The 24,621-nt window shown below is 41.0% G+C and overlaps 1 protein-coding gene across 4 annotated transcripts in view; it reads left to right on the forward strand.

Moving 5' to 3' along the window:
* The window catches only part of FAM168A (family with sequence similarity 168 member A), a 189,763-nt gene that overhangs the window by 81,724 nt on the left and 83,418 nt on the right, over positions 1-24,621 (forward strand). Inside the window, exon 1 of one of the 4 annotated variants that reach the window (XM_074335804.2) lies at positions 1,919-1,943. The exons of the other annotated variants lie outside the window; for them this stretch is intronic. The gene's annotated coding sequence lies outside the window, so the exon portion shown is untranslated. Of the gene's footprint in view, positions 1-1,918; positions 1,944-24,621 lie in introns of those variants that run through there. 4 annotated transcript variants of the gene reach the window in all.

Raw genomic sequence — 24,621 nt, forward strand, 5'->3', positions numbered from 1 at the left:
TGATTAGTGGTATTGAGCAACATTTCATGTGCTTATTGACCATTTGTATATTTTCTTTGGAGAAATGTCTATTCAATTTCTTTCCCCATTTTTTTTTTTAAATTTTATTGGGGAATATTGGGGAACAGTGTGTTTCTCCAGGGCCCATCAGCTCCAAGTCGTTGTCCTTCAATCTAGTTGTGGAGGGCGCAGCTCAGCTCCAAGTCCAGCCACCGTTTTCAATTTTTAGTTGCAGAGGGTGCAGCCCACCATCCCATGTGGGAATTGAAACGGCAGTCTTGTTGAGAGCTGGCGCTTTAACCAACTGAGCCGACCGGCTGCCTCCCCATTTTTTTGTTTTTTAAAGATTTTTTATTGGGGAAGGGAAACAGGACTTTATTGGGTAACAGTGTGTACTTCCAGGCATTTTTTCCAAGTTAAGTTGTTGTCCTTTCAGTCTTAGTTGTGGAGGGCGCAGCTCAGCTCCAGGTCCAGTGGCCGTTTTCTAGTTGCAGGTGGCACAGCCCACCATCCCTTGTGGGAGTCGAACCGGCAACTTTGTGGTTGAGAGGACGCGCTCCAACCAACTGAGCCATCCGGGAGCTCAGCGGCAGCTCAGCTCAAGGTGCCATGTTCAATTTTAGTTGCAGGGGGCGCTGCCCACCATCCCTTGCGGGAGTCGAGGAATCTAACTGGCAACCTTTGTGGTTGAGAGCCCACTGGCCCATGTGGGAATCCAACCGGCAGCCTTCGGAGTTAGGAGCACGGAGCTCCAACCGCCTGAGCCACCGGGCTGGCCTGCCTCCCCATTTTTGAATCAGGTTTTTTGTTGTTGAGTTGTAGGAGTTCTGTGTATATTCTGAGTATTAACTTTTTTTTTTTTTTATCAATGTATGATTTACAAATATTTTCTCACTGTGTTGTTTGCCTTTTAAATGTTGATAATGTCTTTTGATGCACAAAAACTTACTTTTTAATATGCAGTTTAAAAAATTTTTACTTTTAAGTTAACAGCAATAAAATTGCCCTATTTGTGTTATAAAATCTATGAATTTTAACACATGCATAGATTTGGGTAACCACAGTCAGAATATGGAACAGTTCCATCACCTCAGAAGCTTCCTTGTTACAACTTGCTTTTTATAAGTGCTTGTCAGTAGTGTTATTGAGATGTCTTGTTTCAAGAATGGCCAAGGTCAGTTGCAAACCAGTCCGAAGTGCTTATGGCTCCATTTGGTTTGCTGGGGAATTGCTGTGTGCTTTTCTTTTTCCTTTCTCTCTTTGCCCCTCCCACCCCCCATAAGTGACCTTGGGAATTAGATCTAGCCCCCTCTTTTCATGTAGAAGAGCACTGCTGACAGGTAATAGATGAGGGGATATTGGATTTTATGATACACAGTTTTGGTAATCATTCTCCTAATCTGTGGTTGTAAATTGGGGTCCTTATGATCTCTTAGTCCTTGATTTATTAATTCATAGCTCTTAGGAGTACGTGTTATAGCTAGGTCTTAATTATGCTTGGTAGTAAGAACTGGGGGAAACGAGGTGAGAAAGAGCCCTAGATTTGGAGATAGTGAATGGAGGACCAACTCCTGGCTCTGGTAATTTACTACAGATCTTAAATTATGTAATTTCTATGAGCTGTTGGTTTCTTACCTGCAGTAGGCTATTTGATTGTATTAAGTAAAATAAAGAAGGTGAGCATTATCTACCATTCAGTAAATGTTAAATTGAATGTGAATGGTAAGAATGTTGATAAATGGAACCTATGGAAACCTCAGATTACATTTTAAACGTGTTTTTTTAAATAGCTTTATTGAGCTGTAATTCACATACCGTACAATTCATCCATTTATACTGGCTTTTACTATATTTGCAGAATTGTGAACATTTTCATTATCCCAGAGAGAAACCAGTACCCTTTAGCAGTCACCCCATACTTCGTCCATCTTCACCAGCCCTAGGTAACCACTGATCTGTTTTCTACAGTAGATTTGCCTATTCTGGATATTTCATATAAATGTTATACAGTATGTAGCCTTTTGTAACCAGGCATCTTTCACTTAGCATGTTTTCAAGGTTCATTCATGTTGTAGCATGTATCAACACTTCATTTTTATTGCCGAATATTCCGTTGTATGGACAGACCACATATATTTATTCATCAGTTAATAGACACCTGGGTGGTTTCTACTTTTTAGCTCTTATGAGTAATGCTGCTACCATTCTTATATAAGTTTTTGTGTGGATAATTGGCAGCTTTGTTTAACCTTCTGAAGAACTCCAGACTATTTTCCAAAGTGACTGCACCATTTTCCTTTCCCACCCGCATGTTCCAGTTTCTCCACGTCCTCTCCACCACTTGTCTTGGTGATTTTAGCCATTCTAGCGCATGTGCCGGGAGGAGTATCTTGCTGTCATTTGATTTGCATTTCCCCAATGGCTAACGATGTGGAGCATTTTTTAATGTGCTTATGGCCCAGCTTGTTACTATTTTTAAGTATCTCCCTGTGTTTTACTGCTGAGCTTGGCACCCTTCTTTAATAAGATGCCGCTCTACACCCCAAGGTACTTGTCAACACTTACTGATTTGTTAGCTGATTGCAAGAGGCTCCCATAGGAAGTGCAACACTGCTCATCTCATCGTTCGCTCCTTTTCCAGTTACTTCTATCACTAGTTGAATTGAAAGTCTTCAGACAGGATGTCCAGAAAAGGGAGGTTTTCAAATAATAATCATTCTGTTTAGGGGAAGGCCAGATTGAGGACATAAGATATTAATTAAAGAATAATTAATGGCTGAATTGATTACTGGTATTGATGATAGAGCACTTACAATTTGATACAGCAGTCCCTGCTTTGAGTTTCACTCTTGGCAGCGACGTGAAAAATTAGGCAGTGTATGGGGAAAGGGAGGGGCTACTTTGGATGTGATCACTTAACCTCGGCCTCTCTGGTGAGGTGAAATTTGAGTACCGATCATAATGAAGTAAAGGAACAAGTCATATTGATAATTTCAGTGAAGAATGCTTTAGGCAGAGGGAACTGTAAGTGCTAAATCCCCGAGGTGGTGGTGTGCTCAGCTTATCAATGAACAAGAAAGGAAATGCTGATCACATAAAGGAATCTGAGCCTTGCATGTTCTTCTGGGTCTGCGCCCACCTCAGAGCAGTTTCCAAACAACAGAGTGTTGGTGTTAAAATTTCATTTTACTGCAGTGAAAGGACAATGGTACGTGGTGAGATCAGCTACGTAGAAGAAAGCCAGATTACATGGTGTTTTATAGGCCATGGTAATGACCCTGTATTTTTATTTTGAGTGAGATGAGAAGCCATTGCATTTTGGAACACAGTAGAGTGACATGATCTGAATTGAATTTAAAAGGATCATTTTGGCTTCTGAGAAATGAGGGGCGTGGGATAGATAGATGCCAAGAGCAGACGCAAGGGGCTCAGATAGGAAGCTGTTACAGGAGTTAGGGAATGCGATAAAGAAAGCTTGAGCTAAGTGATAGCGATCGAAGTGGTAAGAAATTGTTGAAATCAAGATATGTTTTGAAAGAGAGCTGACCAAATTTGCCGATAGATTGGATGAGGATTATGAGAGTAAGAAAGTAGTCAATGGAAGGTTTTTGCGTTGAGCAACTGTAACATTGCAGTTGTCATTTACAGAGATGGGAAAGACTGGGAGGAGCCGATTTGTAGGGAGAGGTCAAGTGTTCAGTTTCAGACATGTTACATTTTAGATGGTTATTAGCCGAAAGGAGATGTCAGGTAGGCAGGTGGATATACACATGTGGAATTCAGAGAAGTCCAGGTTGGAAATATAAATCTGGGAGTCACTGGTATATATAACGCCATAGAGTAGATGTGATCACCTAAGAAATGTGTGTAGAGGCGGCCGGATGACTCAGTTGGTTAGAGCGCGAGCTCTGAACACAGGGTCGCCGGTTTGATTCCCACATGGTCCAGTGAGCTGCACCCTCCACAACTAGATTGAAGAAGGACAACGACTTGGAGCTGATGGGCCCTGGAGAAACACACTGTTCCCCAATGAAAAATTAAAAAAGAAAAAAAAAGAAAGAAATGTGTGTAGCTAGAGCAGGGACGAGAGCTAACAGTTGAGCCCTGGATACCCTGACATTGGGAGGCTGTGAAGTTCAAAGGAGTAGCCGGTGAGGTAAAAGAAGACTCAAGAGAAAGTGAAGTACCAGAGGCCCAGTAGTTTGTGTGGGATTTAATGGCAGCTGTCCCAGCGTGCTTGCCTAGAGTCCTGGAGTCTAATCATGGTTTGGTCCTAAATAACTGGAACATTGGACAGTTCACGTTACCTTTTGGGGCCCTGGTGTGATCTCTAAAGTGTGAGGCTTGACTAGATTATTTCTAAACTTTTCCCCCATCATCATAATAAACATTTATATAACACTGTAGTTTGCACAAGCATTTCCATGTGTTTATCACATTTAATCATCATAACTCTATGTGACTTACATTTTTATACCCATTTTATAGATGAGAAGATTAAAGAAGTTTAGGAGACTGGTCCAAAGTCGCATTTATAGTTGGACTGGGGCCCAGATCTACTTGATCTCAAAGCCCGTGCTCTTTACACTATGTAACAACTACCTTTTATGTTGACATTCTAAAGCTTTGTGGTTTTGATCACATATAACTCATTCATTCATTGAATATGTGCTGAGCGCCTGCAGTGTGCTACTTACTGTTCTCAGTGCCGGGGGTACAGTTGTGACCAAGACGCAGTCCTTATCCTCATAGATCTTCATTCTAGTGGGGAGACGGACAATAAACAAAACAAAAAACTAATGAGTAATATAATGTTAGTGCCATAATAAAAAATAAAGCAAGGTAAGGGCACAGCGTATCTTGGGGGTGGGGGGTGATCAAGAAAAGCTTCTGAAGAGATGACATTTGAGCAGAGATGAGTTATCTGAATGATCTAGACACGAGACGTGATAGAGGAAACAACAAGCAGAAGGATCCAGCGGTAGGAATGAGCTAGACGTGTTTGAGGAACAGCAAGGGCAAGAGCCTGACACACAAAATGCATAGAGCTTTAGAGTCATTTAGCCCTGGGTGGGGGGGTCAGTTCTGAATCCCTTTATTTAATTGGCTGTGTGACTCTGGGCAGAATACCTGGCTTTTCTAAGTTTTAATTTCCTTCTCCATAAGACGGAGATAATAAAATGCTGTCTTGAGAATTAAATGAGAATGTATGTGAAACACCTAGAATGTTGCCGGGCACTTTACTTAATTAAACACGTGTTTACTGCACACCTATTGCCAACTATGTCTTAGGCACTTATTACACTGTCATACAGTAAGTTCAGTTTTTCTCTGGGTTTTCAATTTCTTTTAGTCAGCAGATAATCAAGTTCTGTTTTTGTGCCCAGGCTGTGCGAGGCCCTCTCCCTGAGCTCACGTTTGTGTTGAAATCAAGGAAGGAAGTATTGGACTGAAAAGAAAATGATTTAAAAGTTGATGAGTAGGTACAAACACAAGGGCTTGAGATGCTGGTAATTGCAGCCTTCGATATATTCATTTATTATGGAAAGAAACTGCATGTGCATTTCTGTCATCTTTCCTTATCACTAGATACTAGCTCTACTCAGGCGCTTCCCAGCCAGGGTTCCTGCTGACCCAAAGCTGCTTGCCTTAGGAAAATCAGATAGCAGCCAAGTCTTCCAGCCTTGTACGACCATCTGTTTTCAGACCCACAGCTGCTGCCCTTACAATTGCAACTCAACACAACTGGAATGATTTATTCATCTCCAGGTAACATTTGTGCACCAGGCTTCCAGCAAAGTACAGTATCAGCTTTACACGTAATGAAGCATCCAGCACAGGTGGTGAGCTGCAGAAAGGAAGCTGCTGGCTTAGGAATGGCTGCTGGACAGGTGGAGATCAGCGCTTCATCCTGCGGGTCCGCCCAGAGCAGGAGCAGCGTAAACACTGGGCAGTGAGGGAGGGTTTCTTGTCCAGTAAAGAATCTTGCTTATGTAGCCTGTACTTCTGGAGTTTCAAGATAATTTAACTCATCTTTAAGTTAAACGTTGTACCACTATTGAGTTAGGTGAGAACATTAAAATCCAGACAAGGGAAGGGACTTAGTTTAAGCTGCACTGCAGCTTGGTACAGCTTTGACTAGAGTGCAGGCATTCCAGTTCCTAACCCAGTGCTTGCTTCCACGTGTGTTGTTGTGCAATGAAACACTTTCAAGCGTTATCCAAATATGAGGCGGCATTATTATTTTTTGCTCCATTTGTAACTTGCTGATACTGAGAACAGATCACAACCTTTGTCCCTTAAATAACTGAATGACCAAGCAAGTCACTTATTTTTTTTTGACCCGCTCTTGTTATATATAAAATGAAGATAATTAACACTTGTTCTGAATTGTTTCGAGGATTAAATGAGATAAATTATATGAAAGCGGCTTAGGTCATTTTTGATAATCAGAAGGTACTAAAGTGCTCATCTCGTCTTCAAACACTGAATAAGCATCTACTTCGTGCCAGCTCAATTTCTAAGCTCTTACTTACGTTATCTTATTTAACCTTTAACTTCCTTTCTCTCTCCCCTTATATTAAACGTCTAATTGGCATAATAGTACTTTTCTTCATGACATAATCCTTCCATGGTCAAATCGCCATAACCAAACACAATTGTTGCAAATAATTGATGCTTTTAGCAAAATCTAGAATATTAGAATCCAGTATGAACCTCTGGTGGTATCTATGGACCAATGCAGCTAGAGCTAGTCTGTGAGTCTTGGCTGCTGCCCTTTCTACAAGGCGATTTGGGGACCCTCGGTTTGGAGGGCAAATCATGACTATTACAGCACTCTTTGTCACCTCAGAGAAATGTGGTTTCTCTTTGGAATGATTCGTTTTAGTAAATGGCTTCCTTTTCACCTTAGGTTTTAGGCTCTTTGATAAGCCGTCTGCTTCTCAAACCCAATTTCCCTTTACCATGAAGGGCTTGTAGGCAGTTGTTCAGATGGAAAACAGAAGCTTTCTCCAGTTCTTGCTGGTTTTCTAAGAGTGGGAAGGCCTCTGGGAGAGAGATTACATCTGCTTATTGGAATTCATTGTGATGTATACCTGACTAGACAGTATTTTACCAGGGACTGCTGGGGCCGGCTGAAGAGGAGATACAATTTTGGAACGCATAGGTTTTGGCTATTTGTGTCCTTGCCAGTATCCGCTAGGGCTGCAAAGAACTTGTTGGGATTGATGCTTCTTCCTTTCTTTTTCTGTACCTGCATCCATGGTCCAAATTTTCCATTTGTACTTTGATTTTCCAGGTTGTTGGTCTGTTCAGTGAGTGACTGAGCATAATGCCCTTCAGCGCACTGTGTTAAGTGAAGATTCAGTAAGAAATAAAATAAGGTCCAGGGAAACCTAGTGTGAGGTCGTGGAAAAGCCTTGGTAAACTCAGACTTATGGCTTTAAATCTGAGCTTTGCCTTATGCTGGCTTGGTGATCTTGAGTAAATCATTTCATTTCTTTTAAGTCTTAGTTTCTTTATTTCTAAAAATGGGGATATAAATATCTCCCTTGCTCAAGATTGTGGTGAGGATTAAATGAGAAACTGTATAGGAAAGAATCAAGCATTAAGTTGGTGCTCATTAAATCTTTCCATCTTTCTTCTCATGCCCTTAAGGAGTGTACATGGGAAAATCAGACACGTATACAAGTGATGGGTGTGTGTGTGTGTGTTAGTTTAATGTAACTCTGAGAAGTGGCTGGAATCTGTCAGTCACTGGGAATTGGGAGGGTGAGGGCTTGGGCTGGATGCATATCTTCCTTGAAAACCAGGCTGAGAGACATACTCTGATAAGGTAACATAAAACAATCTCTGTTCCTTTAAAGACCTTAGGAGGGAAAAAGAAAGAACCTGGTCATGGAGGCCTTGGGGTACTGGTTTACTCAGGGGGACCATTAGAATGTCTCTAGTAGTTACTGGTTCTCTTAGAGATAGAGTAATCTGCTTCACAGTAAAATGAGAGCAGAGCCTGAGGTTTGTAAGCATGAGAACTGACTGTTAGGAACAGTTATTACATAGCGTGGAAGGTTGTATAGCCACCAGCCTTTCCCTCCACCCCAAAATCTGTTATCTCATTAGCAGAATGATCTTTTTAAGATTCAAATCTGGTCATCTTAATTTGCTGTTCAAAGTCTTCAGTGACTCCCTGTGGCCTTCAGGTTAGAGTTCAGATTCCCTCTGTGACATACGAGGTCTTCCTTGATCTGATCTCTACCCTTTCAGCCTCATCTCCCACTGCTCGTGCCTGTGCGCCAGGGACGCTGCATGATTTGCAGCTTCTCGGCCCCTCAACCCTCACGTGTCTTCTCGCCCATGATAGTCTTTCTGCTGCGCTGCGCTTCCCTCCTGCTTAGTCCTCTCTTTTACCTGACAAGCATCTACTCTTTTCTTTCAGATTCTTCTCAAGCAGCACGTTTTCTGTGAGGTCCTCCCTGACTTCTGCAAGTGGGGCGCCATGGGATGAGAGACTCCCCTCCTCTAGGTTCATCTAGAATTTTGTACATACAAAACTCTTAACTACATGTTGTAGCATCAGTGTTTAGTAGACAGAATGATGTCTCAACGCTTTTGTTTATGACTCTTTGGCTATTTTATTTTAGTGCCTTCATTGGGGGATTCAGTGCATCCATTTGTAGATCAGTTCACAACAGATATCTTTAAAATTAGAAAACTAAATGCAGATACAGGACCTTGCCAGACTTAGCAAAGTATATTTTATTATACTTCTTATCCCTGATGCAGTGAGTAGCCATCAGTAAAATGAACAATTAGGTTTGGAAAGAGCTAATTTATTATCAGGTTGGTGGCATAGGTCCATCTGATCTGATTTTTCAATCATTGGCAAGCTTTGGCCAAGACAAGCATAACCATTATGCTTTCTTTCAAATAACTTTTCACTTGGATCCTCAAATTTCTTCTAATATAAATAGGATCTGAATTTTGTTTTTCATGTTGGAACTATTTCCGGATGTCTGGTGATCTTTGGTTGTCTGTTCATGTTTTCAAATGGGGTACTAAGAAGCTTATTGGCAATTTTAAATACTTGGGTGGGGTTTACTGATTGTGGACCTCACTGTGTGGTGATCTGCCTGAGCTGTTTGTGGGGCAGCTGCAATGTCAGCATCTTTAGGTCTTTCCGCTCGGGCTGGAAAGATTCTCTGGAAGGATCCTCTAGTCTCCTTCCTCGAGGTTATGGGATTGGCCGCTGGTCGGGAAGCTGAAGCGAGAGGAGGCGTGCGTGGAGAGCCTCATATTCAGTTCCCTTAGACTCTTACTTTCAGGAGTGACCCAGCCTTTACCTGTCCTTGCTATTCCCTTGTCTGGAGACCTCGATCTTACCCTTTCCAGAGCAAAAAGAAAACCCAAACACGGTGCTCCCAATTTCTGAATTTTGTGTGTGTGGAGGTGGGGGAAGGTGGGGTGGTTTACAGGTTAAACTGAGTTATTTTTTAATTTTTTTCCACTGCTGGGCTTAGTATTCATCTTCCTTGGACCTGGGAAGTCAGTTACTGCTTGCTCATCCATTTGCTTTCTAGCTTTCAATATTTTGTGGCTATTGCTCTTGTACATTTCTCTTTGTTTTTTTATGGTTGTATGCCTCATAAAATCCAAAAGTAGGGTTTAAAATACATTATATAACCCCCTCTTTAGAATAGACAGAATGTCGTTTAATCTTTCTTGAGATTCAAGTTCATTATTTTGAACATCAGTTATTCTGCCTTTTTGTGCCATCCCGATGCCCGCAGGAGTATTGCACCCTACAGTAGCTACTCTGATGCTACACTTTCAAACAAAAACAAATGCGAAGCGCCACCTTCTTGATGGGTACTGTGCCTTTTACATTTTTGTGGTTGTTTTGGAATTTACTGTTTTGCATTTTCTCCTTGCTGTTTGTGTAACACAACAGACAATACTGTTCCCCTTTCTTACTTTGTCACGTCTAACCTACAATATATGGTGCTCCCAAATTACTGAGTTTATTAGATGTGTTTTTAAAGGAAAAGTGAGGCCGTAGGGACTATAGTAGTAGTAAAGTACAAAGAATTACAGACAATTATTGTGGCTTTGAAGAGGCCTTTTTTTAATTTATTTTTTTTGCTTATTTCCTTGTTCTCTGAGTGTTCCAGAAAGTCATTATCAGATTGCTGAATTCCATACAAGTGAGGTATTATAATAAAACTTCATGGCTTGTCAAGTAAATTGCTTTCATCCATATTGTCTCCTCTCCTTTTTATTTCAAGCTTCATGGTAAATTCTGCAAGGTAGTGGGGTAGGTAAGATTATTTCCGTTTTGTAGATAGGGCCATTGGAGGTTCAGAATGATTAAATGAGTTTTCACATCACATAACCGAGCGGTAGCGCTGGGCCTAATCCCGTGTTGTTGGACTCACGCCGTAGTGCTCTGTCCCTTCTCTGCTCTGTCCCGTCGTGCGTGGCCCTATAGAGAGGATCCGATTCAGAAGATCCGAGTTCAGTGCCATAAGGAATAGTCCTCATTTGGTCCTTTTTTTTAAAAAATTGGAGAAGGGGGACAGGACTTTATTGGGGAACACTATGTATTTCCAGGACTTTATTGGGGAACAGTGTGTTCTTTCCCAGGACCCATCAGCTCCAAGTCAAGTCATTGTCCTTTTAATCTTAGTTGTGGAGGGCGCAGCTCAGCTCCAAGTCCAGTTGTCATTTTCAATCTAGTTGGCAAGGGGCGCAGCCCACCATCCCCTGTGGGAGTCGAACTGGCAACCTTGTTGAGAGCACCCGCTCTAACCAAGTGGGCCACCTGTCTGCCCCTCATTTGATCCTTATGGTAGCACAGTAGGACAGGATAGATTTTCCTATTTCCCACCTGGGGAAATTGGAGCTTACCTGATATAATAGAGTGGCAAAGCTGGGACTCATTTGCTTTTTTTTTTTCCTTAATAAATTTTATTGGGGAATATTGGGGGACAGTGTGTTTCTCCAGGGCCCATCAGCTCCAAGTAGTTGTGCTTCAATCTAGTTGTGGAGGGCGCAGCTCAGCTCCAAGTCTAGTCGCCGTTTTCAATCTTTAGTTGCAGGGGGCGCAGCCCACCATCCCATGTGGGAATTGAACCTGCAACCTTGCTGTTGAGAGCTCGCTTGTGCTCTAACCAACTGAGCCATCTGACTGCCCCTCATTTGCTTTTGACTCGAAATCCTGCTCTCTGATTGCAGTACCTGATACTTCTTCCTCCCTAAATCGGAATGAGCTGCCAAAAGAGAAAATATGCCAGCCACATGGATATTGGACAGCAGTGGTTTGAATTGTTATTAAACAGCCAAGTCATCTTCCCTGGGAAGGTTTCAACTGATTGGAATTCTCAGGCTATTTTCCCAGTTTATGTAAAGGAGGAGGATAAAGAATTACTGTGTTTGGACTTGCAACAAACTTTAATTCCTTTAGTGGAAGCACTAAAGTTACACAGTTGCATTGCCAGTTTGGCACAAGGAAATACTTAAGCTTTCAAGTAGAAATACTTACTTAGTTTTTATTACAGCCCAATATTCTGGACCCCAGGAGGGATTCATCATGAATCAATTAGGTTAGGGCTCTACGGTCCATTCGTTCTTAGACTTAAAGGCTGAGTTTGTCTAGACAGTTCAGTGGAACAATTCTCTATACCTTTATTGAGCTCCTGCTGTGTACAACGAATACTAATAGACACTGGAGAATGTCTCTCATGGTCTAGTTAGGAAGGGATATACAAATAATTGCATTATAGTGTCAGAAAGGACTATAATTGAGAGCTATACAGAGAGTACTGAACAGGGAATGATTAATTCTTCCCAGATCAATGGTGGGAGTGATTGGAGAAAACTTGACAGTGAAGATGATGATTGATTTGTGCCTTGCAGGAGGGGTCAGATCATTAGAAAGGGAATGAAGGGAATTAGAGGCACAGGGAACAGTCATGGGCAAAATCTCAGAAATGTGAAAGAGCTTGGTTGAGGGAAGCAGTGGGAAGCTTATTCAGCTAGAACTAGGCCTCCTGTCTGGTCTGGGGCTCGCAAGGCCTTTTCCTGTTACGCTGTGCCAGCACCTGCTCACCATAGGTGTGTTCTTCCTCTTATGTAAGTCTTCTCCGAAACAGGCTGCATCTCCTCTGCAGTCTTGCTGGCTTTTCTTCAAGCTTAGTTAGCATAATTGCACTCTCCTCTAAAAAAGCTTTCCAGGCTGACAGTTGATACCTGTCTTCTCCAAACTCCTGTTGCCCTTTGTAAGCCAATGCAATTGCCTCCTAAATTAACACTGACAACTGTTCATCCATACTTTGATTCTGTGTTGTTTCCTATTCTAGAAGGATTCGCCATTCGTGATATTTTTGGTTATGCCCAGAGTGGAGGTTTATTGTTGGTTACTTGTATTTCTCAAGTCTTGGTTATAGGTTTATTTTGAAGTTGTTTTACCTTCTATTCAGCTCAGGAAACCTCTTACCCTCCCAGAACTAGTAATTCCTTTTCTTTTTGTCTTAGTACTTGTCACCCTGCCCTAGAATGCTATTTTTTCGGTGTCTATATCCCCTACGGATAGTGGGACCACTGAGGGCAGGGATTTGCTTTAGTTACTTGTGTTTTTTCATCAGCCAACATAGAGCCTGGACACAGAATACAGGTTTGGTACATGTGTGTTGTGAGTCAGGATACAGGAGTTCTAGTTCCAGTTCTTCCACTGTGTGACCTTGGGCAGGTCACTTCCAATCTTTGAAGCTCTAGTTTTCTTACCTGTAAAATATGGAGGCTGGACTCCATGACCGATATCATAGCATTTATCCTACTTAAGGTCGTCAGGGTCCAGTTGAACCGATAGAAGCCTCACCAATAGTTTGAACAGGTAAACTTTAATATAAAGAATTGTTAACTAGGTAAAAAGTGATTACTAAAAGAGACAAGAAGAGAACTCTAAGGTATAATAGAGGTGGTAACTGCACAGAACCACTGCCACCCATTCCTGGGGCTGTGGGAAAAGGAACAACGGAAGGAACTTAGAAGCTTAAGGAAAGAGAGCCCCACAAGACCGAGATTCAGACCTCTGAGGAGAGTGTGTGTCTGTCCTCGGAAGGTGCTGCTCGGTGCTGTGGTGAAGAAGAAACTGGCCAGAGGGCACTCACCTTGGAAGCGGAGAGCCACGCCCGGGTTGAAGCCTCCCCGCCCCCTCGCACTGATCTACTTCTGCTTCGTAGAAAAACCAAACACTGGGGAAAGTCCCTTCTTTCTCCCTGAGCCTTGTATTCTTCCAGCACCCACTGTTGGCAGAACCTGGCATGAACCAGCTGGGACAGGAGAAATGCAGTGTGCAGAGTCCAGTTCAGTACGGCAGAACAGGGCAACGAAGAATTGGTTCGGAGCTGGAAGGCAGAAATGAGTAATTTCTGTGTTGTAATAACCTGTTTTGATACTTGTCTTCCCCACCGCAGCGTGAGCTCAGTAGTGGCTGAAACAGTGTTATATTTGTCTCTGTATCTGCATTATCCCAAAAGGGGCCTGATACTATGGAGTTGCTCAGTGTTGCTCAGTCAATACTGTTGGAATGAGGGAAAGCCTCTGTAAGATAGTGAAAATTAGGTGTTCTTCTAGGTTGGCTTAAGTCTGGTTATTTTGGAAGGGGTTGGTGCCAGGCATTCTCCCAAGCAGTTAAAACCTTATTGAATGCCATTTGTCTTGTGCCTGTATTGTGTACAGCTTGCATTAGATGCTAGAGGGCAGGGAGAACATTATCTGATTAATATCAATATATTCTATGAAATTAAATACATGCACTTTCCTAAAGTGTGAGAGTCTGAAATCTGGGGTAGGTACTTTGCACATAAGTAGATGCATATTCCTCAGAAAGGCAAGGGGAGTAACGTGTCATGCGCAATTTAGTTCATTTCCTCCCTATAGCCCGTTGTATTATCCCCATTGTACAGATGGAGAAACTCAGAAAGGTTGAGGGACTTGATTAAAGTTATACAGTTAGTAAGTGGCAAAGCTAGCCCAGGTTTGGCGGTTCTAAAATTTGAACAGGGCGGCACTCTTCCTTTCTCCCAGTTTATGGAGTGCAAGCACGCAATCTTTGTTAACTGCTGTTAACTGACGGCAGTAGAAATCTGTGGAATTGATTTCTGTTTCTGGCCATTTGGGGCCGGGCAAGTATCAACAGAGCAAAATAGCAGCACTTGCAAGGCTGCAATGGTAGTGTTTGCTAATAATTGGCCTTTGGATAAGCCAGTTTGAGCCTGAGCTTCAGAAACCTGATTTGTGAAACAGTTGCTATTTGTCAGCAAGGTATTCTTTTTTTTTTTAACCCCACACTAGCAGCCCACAGGAGAGTTACGCATTCCCTGCAACATTAAGCTTCTCCTCTCTTGTTCTTGCAGGTTTCTTTTCTAGGGCCTGAAACTAGATATACCATTTAAATATTATTAGGAAGCAAATTTATGAAGCTGGTGTGTTTGTTGCTTCTGGGCCAGCACACACAAAGCCTTTAAGTAAGTTCTTTAGGCTTGAGAGTCAGTTATTCCTTTCTCATGTCACCAGGTAGGCAGAGTTGGGGACCCTGAGGCCTGTCTCATGCTTAAAGGGCCCGAGGATTGCGTAGGCCTGGGAGAGATACGGTGACAAGAAAAGCTTTCCATTAAAAGCATTGGAAGAGGCCAATAATATCAGGATTTGCTAATCAAATTATTCAGCTGATCATTTGGTGACTATCCACTCACTGGGCTGGCCGCTGAGATTGGCTGACATTGGAGTATGATTTCATCATGACAGCGAGAAGCCTTGGACCAGTGTCACCTTTCCTTAGTTTCTTCAGGGACTACCCCTGAAGCTGAGGATAGTTACCTTCCCCTTTGATTTTCCTGGCCGTGAATGCTGCTGCTTTACTGCTTTTGAGAAATAATGACATTTATTCTTTGTGGGGAACTGAAGAAAGAGTGTGTCGTTTATTTTTAACTACATGCTCATTAGATTTGAACTCTTACTTTCATTTTGTGGTTTAGCATTGAACAGAAAAGGCAATGTAGTGGAATTAGTATGGGCTTTAAGAGCAGAACCATCTGGGCAAAACCCCATTCTGCTACTTAAAAACTAAATAGTTATTTATTCTGTCTGAGCCTCAGCTTCCTCATCATTAAAATGAGAATAGTGATAAATAATGACAATAATAGCGATCCATGATTTTGGGTAAGTCTGTGAATTTCCGTGAACCTCAATTTATTTATATGTAAAATGGAGGCAGTAATGCCTCAGTAATAGGTTTGGTTTGAGGAAGAAACTGGATAATATAAATGGAAGTGTCCAGTGGAGTGCTTGGCACATAGTATTTGCATAAATTGCTAAATAAGCGCCTGTGACTATTCTTAGGAGATCTGAAGGAAAAGACCCCTGAGGGTAGGATAGTTCCTGTGGGACCGGTAGGGGCTTAATAAATATGCGTTAATTATTTCTTTTAGTGGAGAGCTCTTGTCATTTCCTTTATGGACAATTTGACTTGATCTGCTGGTGTTCTTTCTCCTACCATCATGTCTACAGACGGAACTATGGAATTGTTTTCCTCTGAGAGTTTCCTTGCTCTCTACAGAGAAAGCGGAGTACAAAGGCTGAGTTGTGGTTCAAAACTTCCAGTAGCTTGTATTTCTGGGTCCAGTGTTTTATATACAAGGCTGAAGAGGGTTTGTCAGAGGCCTTACGGAGGTGTGATCATGCTATTTTTTTGTATTTCTTTAGTCTAAGCTAAGAAGGAAGGTTGGCCAGTAAAAACAAAACAAAACAAAATTTATGGACCAGTAAACTAGATGTCTCTGCAAAGCTGTTCTGTGATCTCTACTTAACCTCTTCAGGCAAGAGACTCTGGCGAGCTTGAATTCCAAATGTTTCAGTTCAAGGATTTCATTTCTCTTTCTGTCACAGAGTTGCAGAATCCTTAGAGATCCGTCAAAAGCTGAAACAGAGAGATTTAGAGGACTCGTTTAAAGTTATATGGTAAAACCAGAGCTAGGTTTCTCCCTTTCGATTCGCTTCCTGTAGTTCTTTGGGAAAAATAGCTGTTTATTTCATAGGATGTTCATCCAACAGTAAGCAGTTTATTTTTGAGAATATTCTAGTTTTCCTTCTCATAAATGCTGCAGGATTGTATTGAGCTGTATGTAAAGTTTACAAAGTTATTTCATGGCCAGTGTTGCTTTTTTCTTCATAACACTTCTGTGAGATAAGTCAGCTACTCTTAATGATTTTGGGTTTGGTTCTTGTTTTTTTTTTAAGAAACAAACAAACAAACAAAAAACTGATGAGGAAATTAAGGCCCAGAAAGGGGAAGTGACTTGTTCAGAGTCACATAGTGAATTAATGGTAGGTTTAGAATTAGAACTAAGGAGCAAGAAGGCCCTTTTATTTTTACATTTTTGATTATCACTGGGAACATTGTCACACCTTGCCAACACTGGATATTAACATTCTCTACAATTTTTGCCAATCCAATGAGAGAGAAATGTCTAATTGTTTTAATTTTCTTCTTTCTAATTACTAGTGAAGTTCAATGTTTTTTTCATGTTTGTCAGCCATTGGTAGTTCTGTGAATTTTGCATCATTTATTGCACATGTTCTGCTAGGTTCTTTGTCTCTTGTCACTTTCGCAGGGGACAGTGCTCTTATTAAGCATGTTAAGGTTAGTCATCTTTTGATATATATGCTACAAATATTTTTGATGTTTAATTTATAAAACTTAGTGCTTTCCTAGAGCACTAAAAAGTTTTTTATATTGGGATAACTTTTAAAAATAACATGTTACTGCTACCACTAAGATTACTACTGAGCATTTACTTTATGAGTTTTCCAAGAACTTTCATATTCTTTCTGTCTTTTGTTCTTTTAAGAACTTCATGAGGGGGCTTATGATGAAAATAAGATGGATTGAACATGTACATCTTACCTTCTTTTAGAAAAATGCCATTGAGAAGGCAGTGTGGTGGTTCCTCAAAAAATTACGAATAGAATTACTGTATGACCCAGCAATATCCTCTCCTGGGTATCTACCCAAAAAAATCTGAAAACATTTATATATAAAGACACGTGTGCTCCAGTGTTCGTTGCAGCTATGTTTATGGTGGCCAAGACATGGAAACAACCAAAATGTCCTTCGATAGATGAATGGATAAAGAAGTTGTGGTATATATACACAATGGAATACTATTCGGCGGTAAGAAAAGATGAAATAGGACCATTTGTGACAACATGGATGGATCTTGAGAGTGTAATGCTGAGCGAAATAAGTCAGACAGAAAAAGCAGAGAACCATATGATTTCACTGATACGTGTTATATAAACCAAAAACAACAAAAGAGCAAGACAAGCAAATGAGAAACAAAAACTCATAGACACAGTCAATAGTTTAGTGGTTACCGGAGGGTAAGGGGGGAGGGGAGTGGTCAATGAGGGTAAAGGGGATCAAATATATGGTGATGGAAGGAGAACTGACTCTGGGTGGTGAACACACAATGGGATTTATAGATGATGTATTACAGAATTGTACACCTGAAATCTATGTAACTTTACTAACAGTTGTCACCCCAGTAAACTTTAATTTTTTTAAAAAAGCCATTGAAATAGAATAAAACTAGTGTTAACTCACAAAGGCTAAGAGAGTAGGACAAGATGGAAATGAGGCATAAGTGATGAATGAGGTAGTGGACGAGGGAAAGCAGAAAGCTAAGACTACCGAGGGAATATGAATGTGAACAAAGCTGTTCCGTGGAACAGAATCCTAGAAAGCCTAGATATTGGAGGTTCTTGGCATCTTGAATGTTAGAATGAGAGGTGGAGCTGAAAACAGGACTTCAGAGGTTATATAAACAGCAGTTAAACCCCCAGATCTTTATTTCAGCAGAACTTGGGAGGTTTATGCTCTAGAGAAATAAAACCAGAGAGGACTTGGACTTGTGAATACCAAATTTAGCTGCGAGTAAAAGAAAGGTACCATTCTAAAAATGGGGATTAAGTGAAGGTCTCCATCCAGTTCTTAGTCCCCGACATAGGTAGTCAGGCTTGTTCACCTTAGGTGGGAGCCTGGAAGACTCCTCTCAGAGAAGCTGATCCACAGACATTTAAGGACCTCCCCAATAAAAATTGGCTTGATATTGCCTCTTGTTACAGTGAAGCCTAGAAGTTAACATGTCCTGCTGCTCGTACAGTGTATCTGTGTGTACCTTTCTCCTAAATGTGAAAGACTAGGCAGAGGTCACTTGATATTGGAGAAAAACTTCTAATATGAATAACATAAATAAATACAGACAGATAAGAGGAGCTCCATTCTCCAAAAGAGAGTAGGGGGAAGGGAAAGCACAAGAGAGACAATGTAGAAAGCAAGAGAAAATTGAAAAAAAATTCAGATCAGACAAGATATTGCCTAAGTGAAACAATAATAGGGTCCTACATATATATATATATATATATATATATATATATATATATATATATATATATATATATACAGAATAGGAAAGAACTTTGGGGCAATTAAAAATATATCAGAAATGAAGAACTAAAACAAAAGTAGAAAATAGCAGAAACAAATTACAGGGTCAGTTTAAGGTTTATTTAAGTGTAAAAGTTAATATAAGAGAATTGATTGAATTATTTTCATATTTCTTCTCTTCAGTTCCTCCAGTTTTTTCCCCCCTTTGTATCTCTGGGTCTCCTAATAGTTGAATGTTGGATCATAGAGTAAAGGAAATCATCAAAGAAATAATATAACTTCCCAGAATTTAAGTATACGTATGTTTAGGTTGAAAAACCCCATTGTTCAGTGAATTAAAAAAACACAAATCATCATGAAATTTCAAAACACTGGGTTGAATGAGAATATAGTAAAAGCTTTCAGAGAGAATTAACAGGTCACAGACAAAGGCATTGGACTTCTCAAAAGCAGTATTAGAAGTTAGAAGAAAGGGAAATAATTGCCTCACATTCTGGAAAGAAATGATTTCCAACCTAGAATTCTATACCCAGTCAAAACTACCAATCAAATATGAAGGTAAGGGGGAAAAAGACATTTTCAGACTTCTAAAAAGATTTCCCATGTATGCTATTTCAGAAAACTTGGTAGTTTGATATACCATAATGAAATAGAAAAGACAGAGGAAGGCATGGATCCAGGAAATGGGAATCCAGTGTAGACGAGAACAGTGAGTAGAAATCCCAGAATGATGGTTATTCCAGGACCATAGCTCTGCAGGAGGCCTCGAGACGGGAGAGAGTTGCCAGATTGGAGCAAGAGGTTGGAGGTCTTCAAGAGAGATGTTGTAAAGAAAAGATCAAATGAAACCAATAAGTGACCTGACGTATAAGACCATATTGAAAGGAGCCTTAAAGTTATTTTAGAGAATTTGGGGATATATTGGGGGACAGGACATTAAAACAAGGCAAATTAAAAATGAGGCAACTGTTAATTCTAGGAAAAACTAGAATTCTAGTTGTCCAAAAAAAGCAATGCAGTCATAATACACTGTGTGGCTTGGCTGTGAAATCAGAATAATGTAAATTCTGAATATTAATTTTTAATATTTTATTTTGAAATAATTATAGATTTATAGGAAGCTGCAGTGATAGTATGGGGAGGTCCTATATACCCTTTATTCAGTTTCCCCCGATGGTTAGGTCTTGTGTAACTATAGTACAATATCAAAGCCAGGAAAACGACATTGGTGCAATGTGTGTGTATCATTCTTTTATCACATGTGTAGATTTGTGTAACCATCACTGCAGTCAAGATACAGAAAATACCATTACTACAAAGATTTCCCTTATGCTACCCCTTGGTAGTCATAGCACCCACCACCCCCACCATCCCTAACTCCTGGCAACCTCTAATTTGTTTCCCATCTGTGTAAGTTTGTCATTTCAAGATAAATATATAAATGGAACCGTATAGTATGTGACCTTTATTTTTTCTTTCCCTCGGCATAAGACCCTCGAGATCTATCCAAGTGGTTGTGTGTATTAATAGTTCATTTCCTTTGATTGCTGAGTAGTGTTCCATGGAATGGGCATATCCTAAAAATACTAATTTAAGTAAAAATTCTTATGTGACCATATTAGTAAAAGAGAAGTATGTATAAATGTGTATGGGTGGTTGCAGAGGTGATGGTAACGGTATAAAAGAACAAATTCTCATAATAGAAAGATGATAGTGACTAAAATTGATCCCCCCAAAAGCCAGTATAAGCGTATTTTTTGGAAATAGATAAATACTAAGAGAATGAGCTAAAAGTTGAAAGTGATTGCTTTTCAAGAGCAGAAATCAGATAGGGGAGTGCTGCTTTTTTGTTATAATCCTTATAGTACTTACTATATATGAGGTGTGAGCAAAAGATACAGTGAATTTTTAAGTAAAAAAAATTATTACAGTAAAAGACACATTGCCGTTAATCCCCCTCAAAATACTCCCTCTTATTTCGAACACACTTATCCCATCATCCTTGCCACTTTGTGAAGCAGTTCTGGAAGTCCTCTTGCATGAGTGTCTTTACTTCATCCTCCATCATGATAACGCTCTGTGTCACACATTGCTTCCGGTGTGGCAATTTCTGTCATATAAAAACATTACAGTGTGTCCTCATCCACCTCATTCACCGAATCTGGCACCTTATGACTTCTGGCTCTTCCCCCAAAGTCAAAATTACCATGAAAGGAAAACATTTTGAATCTATTCAGTACATCGAGGTGGCCACGACAGTGCAACTAAAGACACTCATGAAAGAGGACTTCCAGAACTGCTTCAGGAAGGGGTAAGAATGATGTGATAAGCGTGTTCGAAGTGTGGGGGGGGTATTTTGAGGGGCAATATGTCTTTTACTGTAATAAATTTTTTTTAATTTAAACATTCAGCATATCTTTTGATCACACCTCAGCATTCCCTTTGATTGCTGAGTAGTAATCCTGAGAAGTAAAGGGTTATTAGCATAAATGGAAATAAGGCCCACAGAGTTAGGGGCCTAAAGTTTTAGAATGAGTAAATAGAGGAGAGTCCCGCTCTGGCTGCCTGACTCTCACCTTCATCCTTTCTGCCCCACCCTGCCTTGGAGTGTTTGTTGGTGACGTTCATACTAGACTTAGTCGGTGCTCCCATCAGAGCCCTCTCAGTAGTTTTTATATTGGTTGTTAACAGCCTTTGCCTCTGGGACAGTGTGAAGTGCCTGGCAGGGCAAACAAGAGGCCTAATGACCCAATTCTTGAGTAGCTGATACTGGGGTGAGAAATTACCATAAAAGTGCTCTCTGACATGCCAGCTCGGCAGCTATGCCCATTTTCTTTTCTTCTGATGGACTAGAGAAAGATCTTTTATAGGAATTGCATGGATCCCTGTTTTTGTTTTTGTTTTTTCAGTTTAAAGATTGATTGTTGGCCCCTGACAAAATACCCCAGTCATAAGAGAGGGAAGTCAAGGCCTAGGTTTGGGAGTCAGAGAACTTGAATGTAGCTATTGCTTCACTATTTTCTTTGTTTTGTTTTCTTTCTCTTTTAGCACAGTAGGATTCCTTCTTTTCTCAACTGTAGTTTCAGCTTTTTGGAGAATTCCCTCCTTGATATCTTTGTTAAACTCTGGTCTTCCCAAATTTCCTGTTCCCCAGATAGTTCTTTGGATCACTTTTGCAAATGATTTCTCTCTCATTCATCATGCATGAGAATTTAATCTCAGGGAGGAATCCCATTATCTAGGACTGGAGACTCATTCTTTGCCCTAATGTGCCAACTACAAGATTCAAGCCCAGAGTGAAATCCTCAGAATGAGTCAGTGGCCTCGTGCTTTACTTCAAATACTAGGTGATCCCTTTCGCCACTGCTATTACCGTTAAAGCATCTTGTCCACGCACATTAGCTGCAAGCTCCCTTGGTTTTCTTTGCTTCCTGATAAGGCTGCACTGTAGTTGTTTTATCCAGTTAAAGACTAATTTCCCAGTTCTGAAGATGAAAATAAGAGCTGTTATGCACCACCAGAGCCAATGTCATGACTTGGGAGTGAAAACGAGCAGAGCTTTATTTTCGTCTCCTGCCAACGCCTGGGCTCAGTGGGGAGAAAAGGGCGGGATGGGCCCTTAGCTTGGTCAGCTGCTGCTGACCAGGAGGTGGGCCGGGGTAGGTGGGGCTCAGCTCTCTTGACCCTGAAGAGCAGTCCCTTCAGAGGGTTCCACAGGTGTTGCAGCAACAGTACAAAGAGTATAGGGTGCCCGTTATTCAGACTCTCCTGGAGAGAGGGCCAAAGACTCCAGTTATGATCCTTACTGAGAGCACAGTCAACATTCATAGGCCAGGTTGCACAGGCAGAAAAAGCCACCCATCTTTTCAAATGATAAGATTCAAATCAATCTTATTATTAAAATAATAGCATATATATTTCCTGAAACTGTTGTACCATAATAAAATTTTATAACTTGGAACTTGCTAGTTTCAGCCAGTATAAGAGACAGACTTCTAGACCCAAGGACCCTGTTCAGGTGGTGTTCGCTGGAAGTTCCCAGGGCCCGGAGGTGGTTTACTGGGAATCGAGGCCAGCAGTGATTTTTTCAGCTCATGATTTCCATTGTCTTAAGGTGCACGGACAGATGTTTGGTGCATAGACAGATGTTTGACAATAGTGTGAAATAATGTGTAAAATCCATCTCTTTTTTATCTTGAGCTTGACATCTGGTAAGAAGGCAGAGCCTTTGGGCAGGGTATGTAAGGAGCCCCTTTGGTGTTCTGGGTTCTATAAAGGGGCTGTTTCTTTTTAGACAGGGCATCCTTCGGTGACAGGCTTGATCATTCTCCCCATTTAAGGATTATGGTTTCAGTGAAACATTTCGAGATGACTGCTAAAGAAACTAGGTCATTTTAGGTATGATTTATGAAATGCACCATTAATGAGGCAATGAGAAAGTCAATTCTGTCTTTCTGTGTCCTGAAATTTTAAAGAGGTTAATTACAGGAAGACCTTCAAACCATATGTTCCTTTGTCTTGGAAACATTCCCATTTTTGAATAATGTGCTTGCTGTGTGTCTACATCTAGTCATACAGTATTCAGCATCAGCACTTATTACTTGAGTTCTTTTGTTTTATAGTTGAGGTTATATAAAGCCGGTTTTAAAATAATATTTAAATGATCATTTTAAGGGGTGAATCTACTGACATGTTACACTCACTGATCTGCGATGAACCCAGCAGCGTTGCTTCCCAAGCCTGGTGTTTGTACCGCTCTCTGCCTTGTTCACTCTGTTCCAGCCACACTCGTTGTCTCAGTTCCGCTGAGAGCACGTCAAGCTCTCTGCTGCTTCAGTGCCTTTGCCCTTACTTTTCCTAAAATGTTTCTCTGCTCCTCCTTCCAACATGGCTAACTACTGCTCTGCTATGGCTCGTTTAAATGTCACCACCCTGAAGTGTTCTTTCTCGTCTTGCCATTTTAGAGCAAATCTCTATGTTGGCTTCTTTGTGAGCACCTTTTACATGTCGTAATTGTAGGATGTATTAGTCTATTCCACTTGCCCCTCATTTCTTTCCTCCTCTAGAGGATAAACTCTGAGGACGGGGCAATGGCTGAGTGGTTCATTATTGCATTCTCAGTGCCTAACACAATATCTAGAGCCTGACTCATAGTAGGAATTCATAACAAATATTTGTTGGAAGCTTGAATGAATGAAGGAACCTCCTCTTTCTTGGGAGCATCCAAGAGCCCCAGGCAAAAGATGAATGGCCACGTTGGGCTTAGTTTTGCAAGTCATACAGCATTGCTTCCACTGCATCCTATTGGTTGGGCTAGTCCATCTCAGATACGTGGGGAGGAGGGTTAGGCTCTGCCTCCTGGTGGGGTTGCAGCAATCTTTGGAATGTATAATCTGTCTAGCTGGGTACTGGATGTCTTGTCTGAGAAATGGATGCAACTCTATTATAGGCATGCTAATCTCTAATATCCCTGGATAGACACGCCTGAAATATAGAGAGGCAGAGGTTCAGATCCTGGTTCTGTCACTTACTAGTGATAGAGAAAGGAAACCTATCAAAAAATTTAAGCAGTTCATTCATTCATTCAGGCTTTCAAACAATATACAGGCATACTGCATTTTATTGCGCTTTATTGTGCTTCACAGATGTTTTTTATTTTTATTTTTATTGGGGAATATTGGGGAACAGTGGGTTTCTCCAGGGCCCATCAGCTCCAAGTCATTGTCCTTCAATCTAGTCGTGGAGGGCTCAGCTCAGCTCCAAGTCCAGTCGCCGGTTTCAGTCTTTAGTTGCAGGGGGCGCAGCTCATCATCCCATGTGGGTATTGAACCAGTAACCTTGATGAGAGCTTGCGCTCTAACCAACTGAGCCATCCGGGCCTGTTTTTTCTTAATAAATTGAAAGCAAGACCCTCCACCAGCAAAAAGATTACAAAGTCACTGTACTGTGATACTTGCTTCATGGCAGTGGTCTGGACCGAACCTGCGATATCTGACATCTCTGAGGTCTGCCTGTACTGTGAGTCCTACTATGGACCAAGACTTGGACATTGTATTAGACACTGAGCTGCAGTAGTGAACCAGACAGCCTTTGCTCTTGCCGCCAAAGCACCCAGT

The sequence above is a fragment of the Rhinolophus sinicus genome, chromosome 14, assembly GCF_057876585.1.
Source record: "Rhinolophus sinicus isolate RSI-liver-muscle chromosome 14, RSI-T2T, whole genome shotgun sequence".
In the NCBI taxonomy this organism is placed as follows: domain Eukaryota; kingdom Metazoa; phylum Chordata; class Mammalia; order Chiroptera; family Rhinolophidae; genus Rhinolophus; species Rhinolophus sinicus.